The sequence below is a fragment of the Lytechinus pictus genome, chromosome 11, assembly GCF_037042905.1.
Source record: "Lytechinus pictus isolate F3 Inbred chromosome 11, Lp3.0, whole genome shotgun sequence".
NCBI classification, from domain to species: domain Eukaryota; kingdom Metazoa; phylum Echinodermata; class Echinoidea; order Temnopleuroida; family Toxopneustidae; genus Lytechinus; species Lytechinus pictus.
The window spans coordinates 17,346,141-17,362,597 of record NC_087255.1 but is presented as its reverse complement, the minus strand read 5'-3'; the positions used below and the strand labels follow the sequence as shown (position 1 = coordinate 17,362,597).

At 34.9% G+C, this 16,457-nt stretch overlaps 1 pseudogene; it reads right to left on the bottom strand.

The window, feature by feature from the left end:
- Window positions 1–4,098: 4,098 nt before the first annotated feature.
- The window catches only part of LOC129271877 (deleted in malignant brain tumors 1 protein-like), a 29,478-nt pseudogene continuing 17,119 nt past the window's right edge, over window positions 4,099–16,457 (bottom strand).

The window sequence follows — 16,457 nt, the reverse complement described above, 5'->3', positions numbered from 1 at the left end:
TGTTATGTATCTTTAGATTCTTTTTATACGTGATTGATTCAGCAATTGGTGACATGTTTCCATACACCAATAAACCATGTTTTAATTGAAATTGAATTCAATAATTAGATTTAAATATTTTCAATACCGAAAGAGATACTCTACTTTGCCTTTAAACTCATTTGTTTTTATAATTTTGCAACACGCTGTTTATTATGTAATAAATATAATCAGTCAAATTAATTTGCGCCAAACGATGTTTGGAGGTAGAACTTGGCATTATCATCATTGATTGTCATACTTTAAATATTCAAACGAAAAAAGAACATTTGATAGATTGGTGGTATAGTATAAAAGATAAAAATTGTAATTAAAGACATCTAAACATATCAACTTACGGTTATTTGAAAGGAGTATCCGTGTATACTACTTCGGCGCAAAGAATTTCAACCAACTCCCACACACATACACACATACTCACACACTCTATCTTGCTTGAAAGTCGTCCTGGGCTCCGTTTAAAAAAGGTTAGCATTCAATCGCTACAATGACCAATCAAGATCATTTTTCATGTAGACTTTGTTCAAAACACTGAAAAGCAACCATTAAGAGTTTAGGTTGCGTTAGCCAAGACGTCCAGTTTTTAGTTGCATATGCTACTTTAATCAGACACCTTCTTAATGAATCAAAATTACAATCAATTTCTTCAAAAATAAATGTTTACTTCCTATTGTCAATGGATGTGGAGTAGGTGATTCCTGATAATAGACATTAATTTTCCCAATGGAACGATTTGGCGGAATATTCGGGACTCTACTTTGCTTTCAAATACGCCTTAAAACAGTGGTAGGCTTTTGGTTCTGTTGTTGATATTTGTGTATTTTGACTGTGTGTACCTCTATTAATGTTAATGGCTACATTGATACGACTCTTATTTCAATAAAAGACTACTAGACTAAATTATTTCGTAATAGTTTCATGTTCATGGACTGACGATTTTCGTATATTGCTATCTTGTTTAAACAGTATGTTTACTGTAGTAGTACATGCACTCGTTGTACTATATATGAAGATGGACGACCCTTAACGGCATTATTATATTCATTGGAAATCGGAAATTAACAAAACGGAATTAAATCAAATATGATTATCTTCTTTCTTGTATATGGGTACGTACCTATGAAGAATGCATATCTGAATTTTCATTCGGTGTACTCATGAAAGAAAAAAAAAGTGTGATCAAATTCATTATTATGTGCACTGAAGTATCGTTTCTACGGATATAGATGAATTTGAATATCATTTGCACAAATTGTCATATGATTTATGCATAAGCAACTAAGGGTTGCATTGTAATTTGTTGTGAATAATTCGTCGTGTTTTTTTTATATTCTTTCTTACTTATTGATAGAATTACGAATGATACAACAACAACAACGAAAGATAAATGCGTATTTTCTTACCCTTATTTGCATTAAACACAAACACTCCGAAATTGTAGATCCCATTCTGGAATGGTAGGCAAAGTCAATTAGAGAAATTTCGATGAAGACGAAATGACTATGAAGCAAAATGCAGATTCCACACTTAGTTGTCAGCTCTTCAATTTCGACAGAAACCACTTAAGTCACTAGAAGTGCCTCAAAGCCACTTTACAGAAGTCAAATGCAGTAAACTTATTTGATTGTATGAAAGTGTTTTCTTGTCATGATTTGAATGATTTGATTCATTGTCATCGGTTTTTGTTTGAGTGCGCATGATACTCTTTATTTTGTTTTCTTTTAATATCCTTACAATCAATAAGGCAATCAGTTATCAAAAGTATCTTTATCTGTTCATGATTCCCATGTTTTTAGTAACGAAAACGTATTGTACTGCATGTTTCGGGGTTTGTGACTTAAACTAAAAATAGGGGGCTTCGCAGCTGCGGCCCAAGGGTCCGCCTAGTCTGTAAGCACATATTCAAATTTGACACTTTAACCAATTATACCACGTCTAGAGCAAAGCCTAGATGTTTGTGGTGAACAGTACATGATGAATCGAGTCTCAATACTTGAGCCTCTGCAGTATGCACTATTCGAAGTGTGAAAACCAAGGGTCTGTGCCTCCAGATTCGGGTTCGCATATATATCTTCACTTCATTTCAAAATCTATTTAATTCGATAGAAAAGGCGGTAAGGACTTTGGGGCTCTTAGATTCACAATATTGTGACATAACAACTGATATTTTGGATTCATTCCTGTTCTTCTTCATTTTTCCATCTTGTTTTTTTATTTTGTCTCTCTCTTTCCCCTACCGTTTTTTAATCCCCCACCTCTTACCTTCTTTTCATTTTTTCCTTATTTCCTGTCTTTCCTTATCCCTTTTCTTTCTCCGCTCCTTTTTCTTCCTTTTCTTGTTCTCCCCTCTCCCTTTCCTTCCACTTTTATTTTAGGTTTCAAGGGGGGGGGGGGGGTGGCACAAACCGGATGTTCCCCTTTGAATCCTCCACTAACTAGAAGTCTGGTATGAATATCAAAATACTTAATTATGATAATCTCATTTCAAAGCTAAAACAAAATTTCGATCGCTCTTTCTGCCGAATATGATATAATCTTGCAAATTTGTCTACCGGCAAGAATACTGAGTGTCCTGAGAAATATGTAATATGGGCGCCCAAAAATATAAAGGAGGCCTACATCTGTATAATGTTAGGAAAACCATACACCACGCTATACAGAAATGACAATGTTTATGGTAATCAACATCATGTTGCTCAGTGCAAGACTGATTGCTGCCATAAATCATCACAATTTTCCACTTTGCAACAAGCAAATGCGCCGAGCCAAAAAACATGTATAACAAGAACCAATTGAAGTTTTGTGACTACTTTTGGGTGGCGTCGCGACGCGTCGTGGTCTAGTGGTTACGACTTTCGTGGATTCGAATCCCAGCCATAGCGTGTTTTCGTTCAGCAAGAAATTTACCCCAATTGTGCTGCACTCGACCTTGGTGAGGTGAATGGGTACCCGGTAGGATTAGGGGTAGATACAACTATTTACAGGAACACATTATCATACAAGATATAGATGCCACATTCAAATAAGGGAAACCATCAATCTATATGAATATTATTTGATTTTATAGATTTGATTCATTTCCACTTATATATATAAAACAAACTTAACCAAGTAGTACATAAATTGTATAACTGCTATGTACAACATATCAATATTCGAATACAATTAGACCGCTTCTAATTTGTTTAAGTGGAAAAAACTGAAAATGTAAACGATTGTTTGCGAAATACCAGCAAACTCCTTTGCTTAAAGGAAACAAAGGCAGACGGTCATAAATGGCGTTTAGAAAACAGCACGTGTAAAGTACAATGTAAATACATTTTCATTATTATTATTGTTATAAATTCATCGTTATCATCATGTGTAGCAAACGAATTTTTGTTTTATGATGCCAAGACGTAATTTCCAACAACTTGTCTCCTTTAGCGAGTAGTGATTATGATTTGTACCACTTTTCCTCAACACAAAGAATTCGTTAGCATGAGTATTGATATATTGACTTCTGTTAGTGAAGTGGATTGATTTGTGTTGCACAATTAGTTGAAAACCACCAACGTATATCAGTTGTGTTTTGTACAATAGTTCATTACATATTCTCGTTTGTTGGTAAGAATGAAAAACAAAAGTGCGAAAACGTCCATGATGATGTTATCTCATCGTTGAATATGTACATCCCTTTGTAATTATTTCATGATGTTCCTTGATTGTCATTATATTGAAATTGACATGTCTGTGTGATATGGATTCATAATGTATGTCCTCATTAAAAATGAAATTTGGATATCATTTTCTTTTTTCAAGATTTTGGAGAAAATAAAGTTCGTTTCGACCAAGAGGGTTCGATATATATATATCATGGGTAAATGCATAATGGCATGTGAACATGGAATATATACTGCTAATTGTGTTGGGAATATTAATTACAAATTTAAACAAATACAGCACATAAGTAGTGAGAAAGCAGAGGTAAATCTACGTAACTGTATAAGAACATTTGAAAGTGCATTAAAAATGGTAATGTTGTTAGTCACGATTTTAATGACATCTTTGTGGGGTTCAGTTTCTTGTTGGTATTTGCTCTAAAGTTATAACCCTGTTAGTCAGGAGCGTAATCTAAAGAAAGTTCGTTTCCTATATAGAAGTCAGTTGTCAGAGATGACTCGTCAATGCCTTATGGTCTTGTACACTTTGGGATCTTGGCGAGCATATTTCATGTCCATGTAATCATGATTCCCATTTTGTCCGCTAGATTGCGATGTTCTTTTAATACTTAATTCACTTCTGCTGTTGGTTGGACCTGTTGATATTGCTTTGGTTATTCGGAATCACTTTGCGTTTGGTGGATGTAAAGCTTGGAAGAAGATATCCGTCAATATCTTGGTCAGTGTTTGCTGACGTGATATCGGGAAGAAGATAGCCATCAAGATCTAAGTCTGAACCATATGCAGGCTTTTGATACAGAATATTCATATCCATGTACTTGTGAGCTTTATCCTGAACAGTGATGTTGTCATTTTCTGCCACATCAGAGGGAGGTGTTCCTTCTGATAAGTGCAAACATGACTTGGACATGCTTGCAGGGGTTGGTCGAAGATAACTGTCTAACACTGTGTCTTGAGTTTCTGAGATCCTTTGTCCGATTGGCCTCATGTCCATATACTTATGAGCAGCATCCTGCCTAATATTCTCTGTTTTTCGTTGCACCCTTATTCGATTTTCATAATATGTTTCATCTGATTTCTTTCCTATCTCCATATACACCCTTGGCTCTGAATCTTTAGCAATTGTTGAAAGATAATCATCATTAAATTCATCATGAGAAACTGATTTTTTCTCGAAAATGGTGTTAAGGTCCGTGTATTCGTGACTGACGTCGGTCGGACTTTCATATTCTGCTGAGGCTATTTGTGATTTGTTATGTGGAAAAATAATGGCTGACCAGCGTTCCGGTAATTTTGGTGGAGAACTCAGATCTTGATATGTTAAGTCCTGGCGGGCAACAGTATTTGAATGCATCAAATCCATGTATGTACTAGTTTCAGAACTCTGTTTCACTCGTTTCATCCGCCTTTGACCTAGACCAAATACAAAGGCTGCTAAAACCATGAAACTCGAGACAGGAATGCAAATTACGAGCCACAGGAAAAGTTCGCCATGGACATTATTTGATGGTAGATTTGTAGGCTCATCGAGATTGAAATTTTCAAGTTTGTTAAGATTTCTGTTCAGAGAAGTGTTACCCATATCGGTTGTGAGCCCTTCTGGTTCTGTACTTGGGACCAAAGTCCACATATTCGTCTCGAAATTAGAAGTACTAGTAAGAACTGGAAGAAGAAAAAAACATTTATAGATGTTTGGCGAAACATTAAGAAAAAGTAGGATATTACAAGATACACAATATAAAACTAACATAGTTCAAATCACAGAGAAAAATAACAAAATATCATTTATATCAGGCGTACAATTCATCTTTGGAATTGACTTTTCATACTAACAATTGTCAGGGGTAATTGCAGTTAAAATTTGTAGCCATCAAAGTGATTATTTTACTGGCAAAGCAGAAGAACAGAATAAAAGATGAAGGAATAGAAGGAATAAGGAAAATATGTTACAAAATATAAAGCGTTGAAGTAGACCTTGAAGTAAACACCCGACAGTGGTGAGAGGCATATGGGAAAGAGGACCTATTAAGATATAAGATACATATTAAGAACAATCAATTAAGTTAAAGTTTCAAGGCGGTAATTAAAGATACCATTGCAAATTAGAAAGAGTTTATTTATAATTGTTTGTATAACTTATCAATGGATTCATTAATACCATTTCTGGAGCCACATTACAATACTTCATTTAGGGATAATAATATTATGATATAATGTCTTAGTACCTTTTCATTTCAAATGTCTTTTGGTGTATGTTGCAAAAGAAAAAAAAGATAACTAATTTTAAGTGGAGAAAATCTACCACTACCTTCAGAATAACAAATGGCTCCTGCATCTCTTGCATGGTTACATGTGTACAGTCCAATCCCTGCATGAGCACAGTCTGCCAGGTTGTCTTCACTTCCCTCACAGTTGACATAATTCAGCAGAACACGACCAGACCCCTGACCAAACCTTGCAGATATCGGTGCCTCCAAGGCTCCATCTAATCCCATCATCCGGCAAACCACCCTGGCGTCTCTGAGATCCCACCAGCCATCACAGATAGTACCCCAGGACCCGTCATGCAGTACCTCTACTCTGCCTTCAGCATCGTTTGATCCACCGGCAAGGCGAACCCGTAACAAGTCTGGATTTTCTGAGAGAAAAAAAAGAAAACGTGAAAGATACTTCTGGTATTAAGAGAAAAAAGCAGACCATGCAGGTTTCTTAATCTTAGGTGATGATATTATCAAACCACATAACTATCACTTAAAACAACATTTCATCAACATTCAAAAGATACATAGATGTGGTTCCTTGGATCTCGACATCACCAAACACCTTTGTTTTATTTTCTAACTTTGAAAGGCCAAGTTTGCTGTTGGTTCCCACAAACTTAACATACATAAGCAGATTTAAAGTGTAAAGTGTGTCTATGAATGCAATATCATATACATAATAACCGTAGAAAAAATATCCTCGCAGTTTAATATACTTATCTTGTTCATTTATATTTTCGTTGTAAATCGTATCCTTTAAGTTTTTCCAGTAGGCAAAGTTTGGATACTTTACCTCTTCTGGATAAATATCTAGAATCTGTACTTTCATTGATTTTGTCTTCTTTTTTAATGGAACAATATTTAGGGTAACAGATCTTTAAAAAATGGCGCCGAAACGTTCAGTTCACAAAAAAAGACTTGCGGGAGAAGAATGGATATTACACAATAGATTGCCCCAAGAAATTTTAAGAACACTCCGTTATCACTGCTCCAAAGGATGGATAGAAATTGGGTGAGTATGTGGGTGTGTTTTTGTAGGGGAGAACAACGTACTTCCTGAGTAACAAACAGCTCCTGCATCCCTCGAATGGCTACATGAGTACCGTCCAATCCCTTCGTGAGCACAGTCTGCTAGGTTGTCCTCAGTTCCATCGCATCCGACCCAAGTTAGAAGGATTTGCCCAGATCCTTGACCGAACCGAGCAGATCGCGGAGCTTCCAAGGCTCCATCAAACCCCAACATCCTACAAACCACCCTAGCGTCTCTGACATCCCAGTCGATATCACAAACAGTACCCCAGGATCCATCAAGCAGTACCTCTACTCTGCCTTCAACATTGGTAGACCCACCGGTAAGGCGAACTTGTAATGGATTCGGGTGCTCTTAAGTAAATGATAAAATCAATCAAATTTAATTTCTTTGAGTCGCAACTTAATAAAAAGAAAACACCAATGACCTACAATATTATTTACTATTTGACTGACGCGTGGCGAAGGTGTGAGAAAGCAGCGAACCAATTATTGAAAAGAAATAGACACAATGTTAGAAGAGGAAGAAAACACCCCCCCCCCCAAAAAAAAAAAAAGGCAAACAAGACAGTAGACTCGGAAGGGATATTGTTTGAATTAGTTAAACTACGCAATTCACTTGGTATAAAAAAAAAAAAAAAACGTATTTTCTATTATCTAGCCATACACTGATGCTGTTTATCTGAAGAAGAAATGAGTATCAGGGATGTAAGATATCAATAAATCAGCAATAAAGCCCGGTTTTAAGCTTTGAGTATATGCTTGTAGCATTTATATCTTAACATCAAAGCGCACACAATTGCCTCTAGCATGTTTACTGCAACTATTTACAAGGATCGCCAAGGAAGCCAACTATGATAATTTAGAATAGAATTGATAAAAAAAGAAGAAAAATTTGGTAAAATGACATTGATAATAGGGAGTTTTCGCTTTCTAGAACGCAGAGAATGTATTGTCAAAAGCCCTTCATGACGAAGCAGCATCTGTCGACAATTGGTGAATCAAAACAGCAGTGTCGCCCTGGACTCTGGACAAATGACATATTTGCAATTTCTGGTCGGGTCAAAATCTGCTGTCCGGTACACCGACTTTTGACAAAAATCTCTCGGCTGTCCATTCTGATTTGACTTGCATTTTCAATAGATTTTTACCACATTGCAGACTCCTTCCCCGTTGCAGTTGCGAAAATTCCCTATTCTCTTACGTCAGTCATTTTTCTATAGTGGTGTTCACACACACAGCAAAAATTGAAATTGAAATTGAAAAATGAAGAAAAATAAATAAAACTCCCATTTTGTCTTCTTATCGGTGTTTTTTCCTTTGTCAAATAAAAAAAAAAATGCTTTATGAAGAGTTTTTTAACACTGTGGACTGGATGGTGCTTGGCCAAATACATGATATACAATATACATGTATAAATTCTGAAAATCTAGTAGAAGAAATAATAAATGGCCTAAATAGCAATTAAGACCAAACGGGATGGAACCAAATGGAAAGTAGGCAAGCAGGTGTTGAACGATCGGCAGATTACCATTTGGGAGAACCTTTTTTTTAATGGCTTAATCATTAAGTGTATTTTAAAATCTCGCCAACAACATGTACTTATGATCGTAAAAACAGTGATTATTAAACATTTAGTTTCTCAACTACCTCCTGTGTAACAAATAGCGCCTCCATCTTCGGCGTGTACACAGTCATGAACTCCAGTCCCACGGTGTGCACATTCTGCTAGATTGCTTTCTAAACCAATACAGCCGAGGTTGTCGAGGAGAATTATTCCAGATCCCTGACCAAACCGAGCATCTCCCGGTGCCTCCAAGGCTCCACCAAACCCCAGCATCTTACAAACCACCCAGGCGTCTCTCAGATCCCAGTAATCATCACAGATAGTATTCCAGGATCCGTCATGTAGTACCTCTACTCTCCCTTCAGCATCGTTAGATCCACCGACCAGACGGACTTGAAATGGATTTGGGTGCTCTATGTATTTGATAGACAAACGGATAATTGTTTCATTCATTGTTTATCTATAAATTAATTTATTATTTCATTCATTGATTTATATCTTTATCATTTAATTTTTTGAGGGGGGATAATGTAGTGAGTACAAGATATTGATGTATTGGCCCTATAATTTTGTCTTTTCATTCGGCTCGAAACCTCGCAATGTTGAAACAAGATCGGAGCCGTTTTGAGGGGGAAATGCGAACCTTGAGACATAGAGTATTATGTGCATATATATATATATGTACATTCTTGGATCGCCTAATTCACTCCTATTCACAGAAGTCGCTGAAATAACAAACTCCAGAGCACTCCTATATTTAAAGAATAAAATCACCTGAATAATTTACAAATAAAGCATTAGAAATATTTAGCTATTTTAATGGTTTTTTATCAGATTTTGTTCCAAGTTGTTTGTGGTAACACACCTCCTGAGTAGCAAATGGCACCTGCATCCGATGTATGACCACAGTTACTCCAATCTCCAATTCCTGCGTGAGCACAGTCTGCTAGGTTGTCTTCTGTTCCATCACATTCGACCAAGGTTAGAAGAATGCGACCAGAGCCCCGACCGAATCGCGCAGATCCCGGTGCCTCCAAGGCTCCATCAAACCCCAGCATCCTACAAACCACCCTGGCGTCTCTAAGATCCCAGTTATAATCACAGATAGTTCCCCAGGATCCGTCATACAAAACCTCTACTCTCCCTTCATCATCGGAAGGTCCGCCAACAAGACGAGTTTTAAAGGGGTCTGAGAAAAGAACAAGGAAGTTGGTCGACAATTCTGATTATGGCAAGGCCATTTTAATGACAAAACGCACAAAGTCTTTTAATTTCTTGATAAGATGTATGTATAATTTATTTATTTCATTTAATGTAATTAAATTCAATTTATTTTTTTCGTCTGTTTAATTACATATTTCTTTTTTTTTTATTCGTTTTTATGATGAGTATAATGCAGCGGATATAATTTATTTCATGGATAAGCTTTAAGTATATTTTTTGCTGAAAAAAAGCGAACTATGAGCCCGAAACCAAAACAAAGGTGAGACAATCAAATACAAACCTGATTTTTTTTAATCAAGAGAATATATTTAGAGGTATTTTCGTTCTGAGTTGTTTGTGGTAACACACCTCCTGAGTAACAAATGACACCTGCATCCTCTTCATGACTGCAGTCACTCCAATCTCCAATCCCTCGATGAGCACAGTCAGCTAGGTTGTCTTCTGTTCCATAACATTCGACCCAATTAAGATGGATTCGCCCAGTACCCTGACCAAACCTAGCAGATTTCGGTGCTTCCAAGGCCCCATCAAACCCAAGCATCCTACAAACCACACTGGCGTCTATCAGATTCCACCAGTCATTACAGATATAACTCCAGGATCATCTTGACAAATACCTAGAATTTATTGTCCACGTAGTTTTTATTTATTTCCTTGTTGATTAGTTGATACCTATGCCATATTGCATTTGATATGTGCCGACGTGCATCTTTATTTTCGAAAAGACTGTATATTTTAAGATGATCTTATCATACAATTCAATTCAGCATGTTCAGGATTTGAAGAAAAATCACACCTTTCAACGCATTAAAATCACAACTTTATACGCAGCAATAAACACAGGGTGACTTTATAATCCACGTGGAATAATAATATAAAAAAGATTTTAAAAAACCGTCGTTACTTAGCAGCATTGCCCCTAAACTCAACTGTCGTTTCATCGCAACATCTTCGCGAAACTGTTTATATATATATTTACAGCGCTTTATGATAACTCACTTTTGAACGACAAAAACGCTTAGCATAATTACTTTAGAGACATGTGGTATTACATTAATGATCAACTGTTTGCATTTATTACCGATAGTAGTTGTTTGTATTTGCAAAGTTATGTATATTTAGATTATTTATATACATGATCTATTCAGCAATTGGTGACATGTTTCCATACAGCAATAAACCATGTTTTATTTGAAATTGAATTCAATTGAACAATACTAAACTAACCATACATGATTAGTTTAAAATATTTCCATCACCGAAATAGAAACTTTACTTTGGTTTTAAACTGTTTTTATAATACTGCAACGTCTCATTAAATATAATTACAGTATTTTGGTGACAAATCGCTCTCCATTATGTCAGCAATAAAATCAGTCAAATCAATTTGCGCCAAACGATGTTTGGAGGCAGAACTTGGCATTATCATAATTTCTTGTCATACTTAAAATATTCAAACAAACAAAAATGTTTGATAGATTGAAGATGCAGTAATGTAAAAATTGAAATTAAAGACATCTAAGCATCTCAACTTACGGTTATTTGAAAGGAGCAATTCCGTGTATACTACTTCGGCACAAATGCCCGTACTCTGAAGTCGGGTTTAAATTAAACTCAGGTTTAAAGTTGTGGTTTAAGTATGGATAGCCAATTGCTACAAAGATCACTAACAGTAGATATATCATATTTCAGCTCAATTGGGTCTCAAATCATTCATAATTGTCTAGGAAGTATAAAAAGATGATTGTCTTCACCATGGATGAATAAGGATAGAGCACAGTAAACATAAGAATAATATAACTTAATAAAAATTCTGACATATTTGGCTTCCCATAATTTTAGCAGAGTTAGACCATGGTCTAAGTTAAACTGACTTCAGAATACGGGCCAAAGAATCTCAACCAAGTGGCTTCGAAAATTACCAACTCCCACACACACACACATCCTCACGCACTCCCACACACACACGCCAATTTGAAACTCTATCTTGCTTGAAAATCATATGTCCTGGGCTCCGGAACAAAAAGGTTAGCATTCAATCGCTAAATGCCAATGACCAATCAAGATCATTGTTGCATGTAGACTTTTTTCAAAACACTTACGAGCAACCATTAACATGATTAAGAGTTAAGACTGCGTTGGCCAAGACGTCGAGATTTTAGTTACATAGGCTACTTGTATCAGACACCTTCCTAATGAATCAAAATTACAATCATTTTCTTCAAAAATAAATGTTTACTTCGTATTGTCAATGGATGTGGAGTAGGTGATTCCTGATAATAGACATTAAATTTCCTGATGGAACGATTTGACGGAATATTCGAGACTCTTTAAATACGCCTTAAAACGGTGGTAGGTTTTGTTCCTGTTGTTGATATTTGTGTATTTTAACCGTGTGTACCTGTATTAATGTTAGCGGCTACATTGATACGACTCGTATTTCAAAAAAGACTACTAAACTAAATTATTTCGTAATAGTCTCATGTTCATGAACTGACGATTTTCGTATAATGCTATCTTGTTTGATCAGTATGTTTACTGTAGTAGTACAAACACTCGTTGTACAATATGCTTATTTTGTTCTCTTATATATCAAGATGGACGACCCTTAACGGCATTATTATATTCATTGAAAATCGGAAATGAACAAAACGGAATTAAATCAAATATGATTATCTATTTCTTGTATATGGGTACGTACCTATGACGAATGCATATCTGAATTTTCATTCGGTGTACTCATGAAAGAAAAAAAAAAGGTGTGATCAAATTCATTATTATGTGCACTTAAGGATCGATTTTACTGATATTGATTAATTTGAATATCATTTGCACCCATTTTTATATGATTGCATTATAATTCATTGTGAATAATTCGTCGTGTAATATTTTTTTTATTATTCTTACTTAATAATAGAATAGCGAATTATACAACAACAACGACGAAAGATAAATGCGTATTTTCTTACCCTTATTTGCATTAAACACACAACAGTTCGAGTTTGCAGATCCCTTTCTGGCATGGAAAGAAACGTCAAGAGAAATCTCGATGAAGCCGAAATTACTACAAAGCAAAATGCAGATTCCACACTTAGTTGTCAGCTCTTCCAGTTTCGACAGAAACCACTTAAGTCACTAGAAATGCCTCAAAGCCACTTTACAAAAGTCAAATGCAGTAAACTTATTTGATTGTATGAAAGTGTTTTCTTGTCATGTGTTGAGTGATTTTAATTCAATATTTTTTTTTACTTTTCAATTTAACGGTCCTGAATGAACGTGTAAAAAATATCGTATTTCACTTATCAATTTGAGTGTGCATAATGATTTTCATTTTAAGTATTTTGATTTATTTTAATATCTTTCAACAAGGCAATCAGTTATCAAAAGTATTTATCTCAGCAAGATTCTCGTGTTTTCAGTAACGAAAACGTAGTGTACTGCATGTGTCGGGGTTTGTGACTCAAACTAAAAATATAGAATATAATTTGGGTTTTCTGTCATTCACATGTTATAATATTGAAAATAGATATAAACAACTTAGTTTTGCGTTTTCCTCTGATGGATAAGCGTTTATCGATCGAATGATAATAAAATCAAATTTTTACATAAGGCCTACAGTAGTATAAAATTACAAGCGTGAATGTACTTGGGAACAGAAGATCGATGATAAATTAAGAATATTGAATAGTTTGTAGATTAATGAAATAAACGAGTTCATATTTGATTGTGTATGAATTTAAAATGACCCAGTTTTTAATTTATGGGGGCATTGCGGTCTAGTGGTTGCGATTTTCGTCTTTCAATCAGCATGATGTGGGTTCGAATCCCAGCCATGGCGTGTTTTCCTTCAAAAATAAGTTTACCCACATTGTGCAACATGACTCAACCCAAGTAAGGTGAAAGGGTACCAGGTATTATTAAATCCTTTAATGCACCGAGCGCATTAATAGCAGCTGGAGCTAATTTACTACATTCATGACATTTGACCTCGGCTCACACAACGACAGCCCAATACAGATTAAATTTTAAAGTTTTACGTAAAATGTTACATTTCTTTGGGTCATCAACATAATAACAATACATCCAATGGAAAAAAAAATCTTCACCTTTGAAAGACGCACCCCAATACCACACTTGGAACGCTATTGAACGGGAGGTTGGTTCTTGGAGAGATGTTGCTATGATTATTTCACCATTTTGTCAGCTAGAATGAAAGTTAGTTCAAACTACGACCATGTTCTAATTATTTAATTAAAATATTTTCACCGTTTATCTGAGTATATAGATCAAGAAACGACCGATGTATGCATACATTAAAAATTCTCTCTCTTAACAGCTGCATTTGAGATGAACAAGCATATCATTTGCCATTTAATTCTTGTACGTTTTTTGCCTTGCTGTTGGTGAACTCTAACCTAGCTACGTTCCAGAGGTAAAAAATATAAACATATACCTGCCAACTGGTAGGTCCTCTTGTGTTCTAAAAATAGTTTCATAGGAAAATCATCTGTCTTGATTTACTGAAATTGTATAGTTCTTATCTAACATGTTTGTAATCTACTCCATTCCGGGTGTAATAGTTTGTGTGTACTCGAATGAGAAACAATTTCGCGTGACGGTATAATAAAATATCATTTTTATTCAAAATATAACATCGAAGCTATCATTGAGATCTGTAATCTCCAGGTAAACGTAATGTAATACTAGCAACATCTCGACCAAAAATACGACTGTCTCAAGTGGCCAGGTGAACAATTTCATTTCATCTTGCTATATGTTGCTATATGTTTCCGTAGAAAATACCTGCAATATTTCATATCAAACAGAAATTATATCAATTTCTAAAATAATCGTCTCTTTTTTCCACAATATACTCATTATAATTGTATTTGTGTATTTTAAAGTAAACGTATAAAAAGTGTCATTTAAAAATATTTTACGTTCGTATTGCTTTCATCAATATTTCTAAAATTGATAATGAAAAACGATTAATGAAATTTCGGCGGAATCTGACGTAGAGTGACGGAAAACGGTTCACAAAAGAAGAACGAACACAAAAAATTACTGCTTCGGAAAGAATCTGTAGCAAAACTACATTACCTCTGACGTCGGCAATAGTGCTAGGAATCATCGATGTGCATAATGTATTTTCACATATTTGTCATTTTTTCGCAATTAAAAACTAGTCTACACCTTTATCATGTTTATGTTGTATGGAGGGATGTTTTAAAGAGAAAAACAGTGAGATCTCATTTTATCATAATATATTATGCTCATACAAGTTGACAGAAAATACGGTAGACTCTGTAGCGATAGATGAGCGCTATATGAAAATTATACACAATTATATAAAATTGAATATTAGGATAAAATTGATACTGGTGATTATTTTCTTTAAAGTAGCATTTTGAATAATCATTATTAATGAATTATTAAGCACCTAAAATCGAGACCTTAAAATAACGACGTGCCAAGCTAATAGAATTGTAATATTGTTCATAAGATCTCGCCCATTTACTATCAAAATGTTGGGCCATGACGTCATATTTGGGTTGGGTACATTGTCGTTGAATATTGGGTGCCATTATCGTTTTGCAAGTTTTAAGATCGACTACTATCATGTCGTTCTTTATTAGTGAAAATTATTTTAATCTTTAGTTTAATCATTTGTATAGTTTATTATGTTCAACTTGTATTTTTGAAATTCCAACGCATATTATTCATGTTTGCATTTCTATTCTTTTCTGGAAATCTGCAACAATGATAGAATTCCATTACTCTTATCCATTATTGCACTCCAGTGTACAATAATGTTTGTTCCTATGCTTGATCATTATTGCGGAGTCTTACAGGTTGCATGGACAAGTGTTGTAGGAGAACATAATTTATGTAAGAAACTTTGAAGTTTATTTCCTCAATATTTACATGTAATATAGGACACTTTTATAGAAACATATTTTGTATTAAAAGAAAATACACAATCCAAGACTTATATCTCATAGAACAACAAAATGATTTTTTACGGATTATAATTCAAAAGCATTTAGAAAGGGTTAAATCACTCATGTCCGATAAATTATTGTTGATGAGCTTAACAATCAACTTTGTTGAATTCAATGTTTGGAGAACTCTTACAGTAAACAAGAGTGAACAGTAGAACACCAGACGGTCCAGACCTTTAAAACAGATGATACTGATACACAAATTAGGCAGGCATGAGGATATAATGTCTTGATTAACGAGGGTCCTTCATTTTAGCTTTGACAGTTCCTGCCTCCTTTTCTTATTCAGCAAACTTAAAGATACATTGTTAATGCATAATTAGCGGTATAACAAGATATATTTTTTTTCAACTTTTGTCTTATTCTTATATATGTTGTTATTTCCACTCTGTCTCTCAAAAGACCATTACCATTAATGTCCCAGAAATAACATTTTTTTTATTTTATTTGTATCTACCAAATACCAGGAGTATTAAAGCAGTGAACTAGAAATGAAGTAAAAGTCTAATAGTGAATAATCCCTTCGTCTGCTTTTGGTATTTCATTCATTGCGTGTTAGTTCTGTATAATAAAATACCCCCCTCCCTCTCTCTCTCTCTCTCATTTCCATGTTTACTAATGATCACTCCCATTATCTTGTCCCCTGTCATTCTCTCTTGAGTCAGTTTTGTAA